General features: G+C 45.5%; 1 long non-coding RNA gene across 1 annotated transcript; it reads left to right on the top strand.

Moving 5' to 3' along the window:
- The first annotated feature begins 834 nt into the window (after positions 1 to 834).
- On the top strand, positions 835 to 2,035 carry LOC121857330. The gene is made up of 2 exons (XR_006087160.1): positions 835 to 999; positions 1,996 to 2,035. It is a non-coding gene; the product is annotated as an uncharacterized LOC121857330 (long non-coding RNA).
- The last annotated feature ends 11,054 nt before the right edge of the window (positions 2,036 to 13,089 follow it).

Here is a 13,089-nt window from a genome sequence, read left to right as displayed (position 1 = left end):
CTTATTTTGTTTTCTTATCTCGTGGTCACCTGTTCACTACCCAGCTGCAACAAGAGAGAGAGAGAGAGAGAGAGAGAGGTTGTTGTATGTATTGTTTTAGCACCATTTATAAGCTTCCACAACACCCATTAAAAGCCATCCAATAAAACAAATCTTTTCGTCTGTACAAATCCGGGTTTTATATATATATATATATTTTTTAGGGGGGGGTTATATTATTTTTTTTTGTCTTGTCTCTCAGAAAAAACTTTTGGGGAGGGTGACAAAATAGTTTAAAACCTCGGATATATATATATTTTTAATCTCTCCCACACACACACATACACACTTCAGGGTCTTCACAAGAATACACAAGTTTGGCTTAAAAGGTAAAAAACACGGTCGTACGTTTTCTCTTATTCTCATTTTGGCTGAATATTTCCCGTTTTCTTTTTCTGTGACGTCATTAAGTCCATGTTACCAGAAGAACCACGAACAATGTTATTTTTTTTTCTTTCTTCTCGTCTCTACTACTAAATGGAAAGAGATATATGGTGATTGGAACTGCTGATAATACACACACACACACACACACCACTTGGACAAGCTACAGAAAACGGGAAGAGGTGGAGACTGGTTACTCAAATCCTGGTGTCTGATTGGTTGGAAACATTGCAACTTCTCTGTGATTGGTCATCTTCTGAATCATAAATTACCAATCGGATTTTGTCTTTTCCATATAATTTCCAAATAAGTTTATGTTTTACAACCGCATCAAATTAACAAACTATAAAATGTCCTATGATATATATATATATATAATCTCTAAGTCTATATAATTTTTCACATCTATAATATACTTAAACCTTATAATAAGTCGCTGGTCTGAATTATATACCTATAGGGGTGAAGTGAATTATAGGTAGGATATATAATTAATTTAAGAGAGATGCTTTATAGTGCCCCTTGGAAGCTTTGTATTATATATCGAACTATAAGAGAGAGAGAGAGAGAGAGAGAGTAGAGAGAGAGAGAGAGAGAGAGAGAGACTTAGAAATGGTTATGGTAATATGACAAATGAAAACTCTTTATGAACACTCATTCTTACACACATACATACATACATACATACATACATACATACATACATTATTACATTCTCTCTCCTCTTCTCCTTTCTATCTCTCATTCTCCACACCTCACACCCCACTTTCTCTCCCACCAACCACCATCATCTCACCTCTCCTGTAATGCGTGCCAGTCATTCTTCCCAATTTGGAATATTGAGTGATGGTGAGGGGAAACAGGTCTTGTAAACTCCCCTTGACGACCGTTCAGGGTTAGAAGCATTGCCCCAAGGGATTCTCAAGGGATGGTGGCTTCATCTCTGCCAATATTCACACTCTGGGGGCAAACTGGGGTCGTGGAAAGGGAGAAATTTGGGGAAAATGAAGGGGAAATGGGGAAAATGAAGGGGAAATGGGGAAAATGAGGGGAATGGGGAAATGAAGGAATAAATGAGGGAAATGGGAAAGTTGAAGGAATGGGGAAAATGAAGGGGAAATGAAAACAATGGAAATGGGGAAATGAAGGTGAAATGGGGAAATGAAGGAATGGGAAAAAGGAAAGTTAGAGGACACACATGGTATGAAAAAATTTGTGTTTATTATTATTATTATTATTATTATTGTTATTATTATTGTTATTATTATTATTATTATTATTACTGTTGTTTATTATCATCATTATTGCTATAAATATATTCGTTATTACAATCATCAATAATATCAATATAATTATTTCTGATATAACATTGCTTAGATAATAATAATAATAATAATAATAATAATAATAATAATAATAATAATAATAATAGGTGGCCCCAGTGCTACCAACAAGAGACAGGCAAGAAATAATTAGATTTATTAAACAATATCCACCATAGAGTGAGTTGGTAGCACTGTCACCCATATATAGTCATTAGATTGTAATGAGCAAATTGTTGATAATTTGGAGGAGAGAGAGAGAGAGAGAGAGAGAGAGAGAGAGAGAGAGAGAGAGAGAGAGAGAGAGAGAGAGAGAGAGAGAGAGAGAGAGAGACACTTATCACCCGAACCCCGTTTTCTATACAACAAATCGATTTACAGAGAGGAAAATAATCATTGGGTAATTTAAGCCCTAATGTGTCATCTAACTCAACATAACCTCGCTATAAGGTATACTTAGTCAACCTCTTCATATATAACTGGTCTAATTGTTCATAACCCTGATATAGACAGAATTTTTATACACTTGATATAAGAGACTAAAAGACGGTTTATATAAAAATATATATGTAATGTAAATATATAATTGGTCATATAAATTGTGTATATAATATAGGTAGCCGATTAGTTAGTCCGGATTGGTAAATATAACTCGGATTTATAACGACTGTATGATTTTATATTTCATCTCATTTATTTATTTACATGTGACCCAATGAAGTTAAAAATTCTTTGTTTCCGGACGAATTTATTTTTTTTACAGACGAATTTATTTTTTTACAGACGAATTTATTTTTTTACACGAATTTATTTTTTTACAGACGAATTTATTTGTTTACATAAGACGGTTCTGTTACTCTAGACAGGTGAGTTTAAGATGAATGTCTGTCTACAGCTTGACCAGGTGAAGACGATGAAGGACTGACAGGTAAGGCATCACTCACTCACTCACTCACTCACTCACTCACTCACCTCAGCAGTTCCTAACCCGGGCATAAACAAAATTCTCAAAGATATCGTAAGTTAATAATATTTTTTCCCTTAACTCAATAAAAACGTAAGTAACTGGTTCTACTAACCTCTTTCACCCTAAAGAGAGTTGGGGGTTGGGGGGTTGGGGGGCTAAAAAAGCTTAGGAATTTTAAGAATCTCGTATCTTGTGTTTAAATCAAAATATCGAGAGAGAGAAAGAGAGAAGAGAGAGAAAAACCCATTGATTCTATCTTATCTAGAATCATTATTATCATTTTTTTTTCTCTAAGTTACGAGAAAAAGCAAAACCTTACACAAGTACTGCATGAACCATTGAGAATCCGATTGGTTTTGTTGATTAAAGATCAAGACGACAAGTATCTGAAGTCGAGGGAACAATTGATTATAGATAGGAAACACGATAGGAGGGGGGAGGGGGTGTGTGAGGGGGTGAGGGGAGGGTGGGAGGGGGGAGGGGGGAGGGAGGGTGGAGGGGGTGAGGGGGTGAGGGAGGTAGGTAGGGGTAGGGAGGGTGAGGGGGGGGGAGGGGTGAGAGGGGGGGAGGGGTGGGGAGGGGGGTGAGGGGAGGGTGGGAGGGGGAATGTGAGGGGGAGGGAGGTGTAAGGGGGGGGGGAGGGAGGGGTGAGGGGGGTAGGGGGTGAGAGGGAGGGTGTGGGGGGAATGGGGAGGGGTGAGGGGGGTGGAGGGGAGGGGGAAGGGGGAGGGGAGGGGGTGGGGAGGGGGGGAATGGGGAGGGGTGGGGAGGGGGGGGAGGGGGTGAGGGGAGGTGTGAGGGGGTGAGGGGGTGAGAGGAGGGTGAGGGGGGAATGGAGGGGGGTGGGAGGGGAGGGAGTGAGGGGGGTGAGGGGGGTGGGAGGGGGGGTGGGAGGGGGTGAGGGGTGAGGGAGGGGGGAGGGGAGGGGGGGGGAGGGGGTAGGGGGGAGGAGGTGAGGGGAGGGGTGGGAGGGGGAATGTGAGGGGGTGAGGGGAGGGGTGGATGGGGGTGAGGGGGAGGGGAGAGGGAGGGGATGTGAGGGGGAGGGGAGTATGGGGGTGAGGGGTGAGGGAGGTGTAGGGGATGTGAGGGGTAGGGAGGTGGAGGGGTTGAGGGGGTGGGGTGAGGGGAGGGGAGGGGTTGAGGGGAGGGGGGGTGAGGGAATGTGGAGGGGGTGAGGGGAGGGTGGGAGGGGGTGAGGGGGTGGAGGGGAGGGTGTGAGGGGTGAGGGGGGGTGAGGAGGTGTGTGAGGGGGGTGGGAGGTGGGTGGAGGGAGGGGGTGAGGGGAGGTGAGGGGAATGTTAGGAGGGTGAGGGGAGGGTTTGAGGGGAGGAGAGGGGAGTTAAGGAGGAGGAATAAGAGGTATGAGGTTGAAGGAAGAAGAAGAGGAATGGAAGAAGAGGAGGTAGAGGAGGTAGAGGGAGGTAGAGGTAGAGGAGGAGAGGAGGTAGAGGAGGAGGGAGGACTAAGGAAACAAATTATTACTTAGTTTTCAGTAATGACAAAAACAACTGGACACTATATACAAGACTTGGATAAATGTTTGTTTATTTATGTTAATGACGTGATAAAAATAATATACATTATATATATATATATATATATATATATATATATATATATATATATATATATATATATATATTATGTCTATAAATATATATTTGTTATAGTTTATATATTTATTATGTATATATATATATATATATATATATATATATATATATATATATATATATATATATATATATATATAAAGAGAGAAAGAATGAATGAATACAACGGTAAGTGAGTTAAGGATAGAACAGCCATTGTTATTGTTTACTTCTTTCCTTCTGTTCTTTCAATTTTCTTTCTTTCGTCTCATTTCTCTTTTTTTCTTCCTTGCTTCATCTCCTTTTTCGTATTGTTCTATTGTTCTTGTTTTTGCTCTTCTTCTTGTTCTTCATCTTGTTGTTGTTGTTGTTCTTCTTCTTGTTATTTTCTTGTTGTTTTTTCTTCTTGTTTTTTCTTCTTCTTCTTCTTCTTCTTTTCTTCTTTCTTCTTCTTCTTCTTCTTCTTCTTCTTCTTCTTCTTCTTCTTCTCTTCTTTCTTTTTTCTTCTTCTTTTCTTCTTCTTCTTTTTTCTTTTCTTCTTCTTCTTCTTCTCTTCTTTTCTCTTCTTTCTTCTTCTCTTCTTCTTTCTTCTTCTTTTCTTCTTCTTTTCTTCTCTTCTTCTTCTTCTTCTTCTTCTTCTTCTTCTTTTCTTCTTCTTTCTTCTTCTTCTTTCTTTCTTCTCTTCTTTTTTCTTTCTTTTCTTCTTCTTCTTCTTCTTCTTCTTCTTCTTCTTCTTCTTCTTCTTCTTCTTCTTCTCCTCCTCGGTATGGAACAAGGACTTATCGATAATGAACTTAAAGAAAAGTTAAGAGACTGTGAGAAAGAGAGAGAAACGACATTACTTAAGTCTTGAGATAAAATTTTCTCTCTTAGATATAAGGAGGTCCTGTAGAGAGACAGACAGACAGACATAGACAGAGAAATAGACAAAGAAATTGACAGAAAAACAGAGAGAGAGAGATAGACAGAGAAAAAGACAGACAGAGAAACAGACAGACAGACAGACAGACAGACACCAGGACAGTACAATTTCCACGTATGAGTTTTAATACGATTAAATAAAGCTTTTTATAGTAAGTTCATTATACAGTTTTTGCGTTCACTCTAACACCTTTTCCCTTTAAAACTTTTCTTCCTGACCTAACCTAACCTAACCTAACCTAACCTAACCTAACCTCCGAATTTCTTGTTATTTTCCTGTATTGTTTTTGTCTTCCCGGCGTTAATTTTTTTGGACACCTTTTCGTTAATTTTCTTCGCCAATTTGGACTTTCTATTCGCCAATTAAGATTTTTTATTCGCCCATTTCCATTTCTTTTTCGCCAATTGCACTTTCTTTTCGCCTTTCTCTTTATTATCTATCATACAAAATGGCGGCTAATATTAATCTATCGACCTTATTGACCTTACTAATGTTATTGACCTGACATTACTGACCTGACTGACTGAAGCAACTCACCAATATTATTTCAAAAGCACTTGTGAACACCGGGTGAGGGGGGGTAAAAAAATAGAGCGTATGGTAAAAAGAACGAGGGAGGGGAGGGGAGGGGGGAAGAGGGGAGGGGAGTAGGGGAGTAAGGGAGTAGGTGTGAAGATGGGGAGGAGAGTACAGGGTAGGAGGATGGAAGGGGTTAGGAAGGGTGGTTGGGGAGGGGGGTGGGGAGGGGAGGGTAGAACGGTGAGGGGAGATGAAGGGAGGGGAGATGAGAGGGGAGATATTATACACTGTCACATCTTTTTTTTAATTACAGACTAACACGTCTTCTAAAAGAACTTATCAAAAATATTATATGCTTTTTATTTATTTTCTTAAAACACTGCCTGACTACAAGACACAACTTGCTTTCTTATTTTTTAATATATATATATGTTTATGTATATATATATGTATATATGATTACATATATATATATACCAAGAAGGAAAAAAGTTCTTGTTGTTTTTTATAATGTTTCACACGTCTCCAAAAAATCAGTCTGGGTCTTTTGTGCGTCTCAAAAAAGTTCCTCGTCGGATACTCAACTTGGGGAACACCGCCACACTGTAGCAGGTGACACTCTTCCAGTCCATCTGTTTTGGCGCTTCACTGGCGGCGTCAGGTTGTTCTAGCAGGAGCCACCGAGGCCCAGTGGATGAGCAGGTGTACAGAGAGGACGGCCACAAGCGCCAGCAAGTCGAGACGAGCGGCGGCGGAGGCGGCGGGGAGGGACGTCTGTGGCTCCGGAATGTTGACGTCCACCTCGGCCAGGATGAACATGGAGAGGATGGCGTCGGTGATGATGTCGTCATGGCGGGGCCGAGCGTTGATCTTCTGGGCCAAGTCCTGCAGCGGGCCAGCACACTCCTCCTGTAGGTGATGCACACACACACACAGGTCATGAGACACACCTGTACACCTCCTGTAGGTGATGCACACACACACACACACAGGTCATGAGACACACCTACACTCCTCCTAGGTGATGCACACACACACACACAGAGACACACCTCACTCCTGTAGGTGATGCACACACACAAACAGGTCATGAGACACACCTGTACACTCCTCCTGTAGGTGATGCACACACACACACACAGGTCATGAGACACACCTGTACACCCTCCTGTAGGTGATGCACACACACACACACACAGGTCATGAGACACACCTGTACACCTCCCAGATGCACACACACACACACACAGGTCAACACCTACCCTCCTGTGGTGATGCACACACACACAGGTCATGAGACACACCTGTACACTCCCTGTAGGTGATGCACACACACACACACACAGGTCATGAGACACACCTGTACACTCCTCCTGTAGGTGATGCACACACACACACACACACAGGTCATGAGACACACCTGTACACTCCTCCTGTAGGTGATGCACACACACACACACACAGGTCATGAGACACACCTGTACACTCCTGTAGGTGATGCACACACACACACACAGGTCATGAGACACACCTGTACACTCCTCCTGTAGGTGATGCACACACACACACACACACACACGGTCATGAGACACACCTGTACACTCCCCTGTAGGTGATGCACACACACACACACAGGTCAGTGAGACACCTGTACACCTCCTGTAGGTGATGCACACACACACACACAGGTCATGAGACACACCTGTACACTCCTCCTGTAGGTGATGCACACACACACACACACACACAGGTCATGAGACACACCTGTACACCCTCCTGTAGGTGATGCACACACACACACAACACAGGTCATGAGACACACCTGTACACTCCTCCTGTAGGTGATGCACACACACACACAGGTCATGAGACACACCTGTACCCTCCTGTAGGTGATGCACACACACACACAGGTCATGAGACACACCTGTACACTCCCCTGTAGGTGATGCACACACACACACACACACAGGTCATGAGACACACCTGTACACTCTGTAGGTGATGCACACACACACACACAGGTCATGAGACACCTGTACACTCCTCCTGTAGGTGATGCACACACACACACAGGTCATGAGACACACCTGTACACTCCCCTGTAGGTGATGCACACACACACACACACAGGTCATGAGACACCTGTACACTCTCCTGTAGGTGATGCACACACACACACAGGTCATGAGACACACCTGTACACTCCTCCTGTAGGTGATGCACACACACACACACACACACAGGTCATGAGACACACCTGTACACTCCCCTGTAGGTGATGCACACACACACACACAGGTCATGAGACACACCTGTACACCTCCTGTAGGTGATGCACACACACACACACACACACAGGTCATGAGACACACCTGTACACTTCTGTAGGTGATGCACACACACACACACACACAGGTCATGAGACACACCTGTACACTCCCCTGTAGGTGATGCACACACACACACAGGTCATGAGACACACCTGTACACCTCTGTAGGTGATGCACACACACACACACACAGGTCATGAGACACCTGTACACTTCCTGTAGGTGATGCACACACACACAGGTCATGAGACACACCTGTACACTCCCCTGTAGGTGATGCACACACACACACACACACACAGGTCATGAGACACACCTGTACACTCCCCTGTAGGTGATGCACACACACACACACAGGTCATGAGACACACCTGTACACTCCTCCTGTAGGTGATGCACACACACACACACACAGGTCATGAGACACACCTGTACACTCCTCCTGTAGGTGATGCACACACACACACACACACAGTCAGGCACACCTGTACACTCCCCTGTGATGCACACACACACACACACACAGGTCATGAGACACACTGTACACCTCCTGTAGGTGATACACACACACACAGGTCATGAGACACACCTGTACACTCCCCCTGTAGGTGATGCACACACACACACAGGTCATGAGACACACCTGTACACTCCCTCCTGTAGGTGATGCACACACACACACACACACAGGTCATGAGACACACCTGTACACTCCTCCTGTAGGTGATGCACACACACACACACAGGTCATGAGACACACCTGTACACTCCTCCTGTAGGTGATGCACACACACACACACACACACAGGTCATGAGACACACCTGTACACTCCTCCTGTAGGTGATGCACACACACACACACACAGGTCATGAGACACACCTGTACACTCTCCTGTAGGTGATGCACACACACACACACACAGGTCATGAGACACCTGTACACTCCTCCTGTAGGTGATGCACACACACACACACACAGGTCATGAGACACACCTGTACACTCCCTCCTGTAGGTGATGCACACACACACACACACAGGTCGAGACACACCTGTACACTCCTCCTGTAGGTGATGCACACACACACACACAGGTCATGAGACACACCTGTACACTCCTCCTGTAGGTGTACACACACACACACACACAGGTCATGAGACACACCTTACACTCCTCCTGTAGGTGATGCACACACACACACACAGGTCATGAGACACACCTGTACACTCCCTCCTGTAGGTGATGCACACAACACACAGGTCAGAACACCTCCTCCTGGGTGATGCACACACACACACACAGGTCATGAGACACACCTGTACACTCCTCCTGTAGGTGATGCACACACACACACACACAGGTCATGAGACACACCTGTACACTCCTCCTGTAGGTGATGCACACACACACACACACAGGTCATGAGACACACCTGTACACTCCTCCTGTAGGTGATGCACACACACACACACACAGGTCATGAGACACACCTGTACACTCCTCCTGTAGGTGATGCACACACACACACACACACAGGTCATGAGACACACCTGTACACTCTCCTGTAGGTGATACACACACACACACACACAGGTCATGAACACACCACACTCCTCCTGTAGGTGATGCACACACACACACAGGTCATGAGACACACCTGTACACTCCTCCCAGGTGATGCACACACACACACACACACAGGTCATGGAGACACACCTGTACACTCTGTAGGTGATGCACACACACACACACACACACAGGTCATGAGACACACCTGTACACTCCTCCTGTAGGTGATGCACACACACACACACACACAGGTCATGAGACACACCTGTACACTCCTCCTGTAGGTGATGCACACACACACACACACACACAGGTCATGAGACACACCTGTACACTCCCTGTAGGTGATGCACACACACACACAGGTCATGAGACACACCTGTACACTCCCCTGTAGGTGATGCACACACACACACACACACAGGTCATGAGACACCTGTAACCCCTCCTGTAGGTGATGCACACACACACACAGTCATGAGAACACACCTGTACACTCCCCTGTAGGTGATGCACACACACACACAGGTCATGAGACACACCTGTACACTCCTCCTGTAGGTGATGCACACACACACACACACAGGTCATGAGAACACCTGTACACTCCTCCTGTAGGTGATGCACACACACACACACACACAGGTGGAGACACACCTGTACACTCCTCCTGTGGGTGATGCACACACACACACACACACACAGGTCATGAGACACACCTGTACACTCCTCCTGTGAGTGACACACACACACACACAGGTCATGAGACACACCTGTACACTCCTCCTGTAGGTGATGCACACACACACACGGTCATGAGACACACCTGTACACTCCTCCTGTGTGATGCACACACGCATCACCCTCTCCTGTGGGTGATGCACACACACACACACACGGTCATGAACACACCTGTACACTCCTCCTGTAGGTGATGCACACACACACACAGGTCATGAGACACACCTGTACACTCTCCTGTGGGTGATGCACACACACACACACACACACAGGTCATGAGACACACCTGTACACTCCTCCTGTGAGTGCACACACACACACACACAGGTCATGAGACACACCTGTACACTCCTGTAGGTGATGCACACACACACACACACACACAGGTCATGAGAACACACCTGTCTCCTCCTGTAGGTGATGCACACACACACACACACAGGTCATGAGACACACCTGTACACTCCTCCTGTGGGATGCACACACACACACACCGGGGATGCACACACACATAACACACTCTCCTGTGTGACACTGATGCACACACACACACAGGTCATGAGACACACCTGTACTCCTCTGTAGGTGATGCACACAAGACACACCTGTACACTCCTTGGTATACACGGCACACCTGACCTCCCTAGTGATCACACAGGTCATGAGACACACCTGTACACTCTGTAGTGATGCACACACACACACAGCTGAACACACCTGCACTCCTCCTGTGGTGATGCACACACAGGTCATGAGACACACCTGTACCTCCTCCTGTAGGTGATGCACACACACACACACAGGTCATGAGACACACCTCCTCCTGTGTGATGCACACACACACACACAGGTCATGGGCACCTGCACTCCTCCTGTGGTGATGCACACACACACACACACAGGTCATGAGAGACACACCTGTCACCTCCTCCTGTAGGTGATGCACACACACACAGGTCTGAAACACCTACACTCCTCTGGTGATGCCACACACACACACACACACAGGTCATGAGACACACCTGTACACTCCTCCTGTGGGTGATGCACAACACACACACAGGTCGAGAGACACCTGTACACTCCTCCTGTAGGTGATGCACACACACACACACACACACAGATGTGAACACACCTGCACTCCTCCTGTGGGTGATGCACACACACACACACACACAGGTCATGAGACACACCTGTACACTCTCCTGTAGGTGATGCACACCCAGGTCATGGAACACCTGTACCTCCTGGGTGATGCCCTTGGGTGTCACACACACACACACACACACAGGTCATGAGACACACTGTACACTCCTCCTGTGGTGCACACACACACACACACACAGGTCATGAGACACACCTGTACCTCCTCCTGTGGGTGATGCACACACACACACACACAGATCATGAGACACCTGTACACTCCTCTGTGTGAGCACACACACAGGTCAGGAACACACCTGTACCTCCTCCTGTAGGTGATGCACACACACACACACACACACACACACACAGTCATAAAACACCTGTACCTCCTCCTGTAGGTGATGCACACACACACACACACACAAGGTCATGAGACACACCTGTACACTCTCCTGTGGTGATGCACACACACACAGCACACTCCAACACACAGGTCATGAGACACACCTGTACACTCCTCCCAGGTGATGCACACACACACACACACACAGGTACACACCTGCACCTCCTCCTGTGATGCACACAAACACGCTCTGTTGTGCACACACACACACACACAGACTGTTTGTGTCATGAGACACACCTGTACACCTCCTGTGTGATGCACACACACACGTGACACCTGTACCTCCTCTGTAGGTGATCACACACACACACACAGGTCATGGCACACCTGTACACTCCTCCTGTGGGATGCACACACACACGGAACACACCTGTACCTCCTCCTGTGGGTGATGCACACACACACACACACACACACACACACACAGGTCGAGACACACCTGTACCTCCTCCTGTATGACACACACACACACACAGGTCATGAGACACACACACTCCTCCTGTGGGTGCACACACACACACACACACACACACACAGGTCATGAGACACACCTGTACACTCTCCTGTGGTGATCACACACAGAACACACCACCCATGCACACACACACACACACACACACACACACACACACACACACACACTAATACTTTACACAAGAATAATCTCTCAAATGAAATCTCACGTTACAACCAATTATACGCTGACTAAAATATTATAATCTATTTAACTATAATTATCTAAGACTCATTCCTCCTATAATACAGGTTAATTATATTAAAAACAAAAATAATCAAAGAGCTAAGTTAAAAAAATCTCAATTATATTACACCTTAATCACGTTAGAAGAAATTCCTTATTTTCCCTAAAGGTGTGTTACAGTTTAGTTACCTAGCATAAACAGGTGAGTAATTAAGGGTAGTGGAGAAAGCTAATTAACTCAGCTAGGTTAAAGAGAGGTTAAGAGAGACGAAGTCAGAATAACGAGCAATGAACAAGTTAGCTTTTTAACCTAAAAGAATTGAGGAAAGTTTCATGCAAATTTTTATGGTAATGAGGAGGAAAAGCTATAATGAAAAAGTTAGCTTGGAGTGACATGCAAATTTTATGCTAATGAGGAGGAAAAGCTATACTGATTCGGTTAGCTTT

The sequence above is a fragment of the Homarus americanus genome, unplaced genomic scaffold (assembly GCF_018991925.1).
Source record: "Homarus americanus isolate GMGI-L3 unplaced genomic scaffold, GMGI_Hamer_2.0 scaffold164, whole genome shotgun sequence".
Lineage (NCBI taxonomy): Eukaryota > Metazoa > Arthropoda > Malacostraca > Decapoda > Nephropidae > Homarus > Homarus americanus.
The sequence above is the reverse complement of the archived record's forward strand: the minus strand, read 5'-3'. Positions and strand labels throughout refer to the sequence as shown.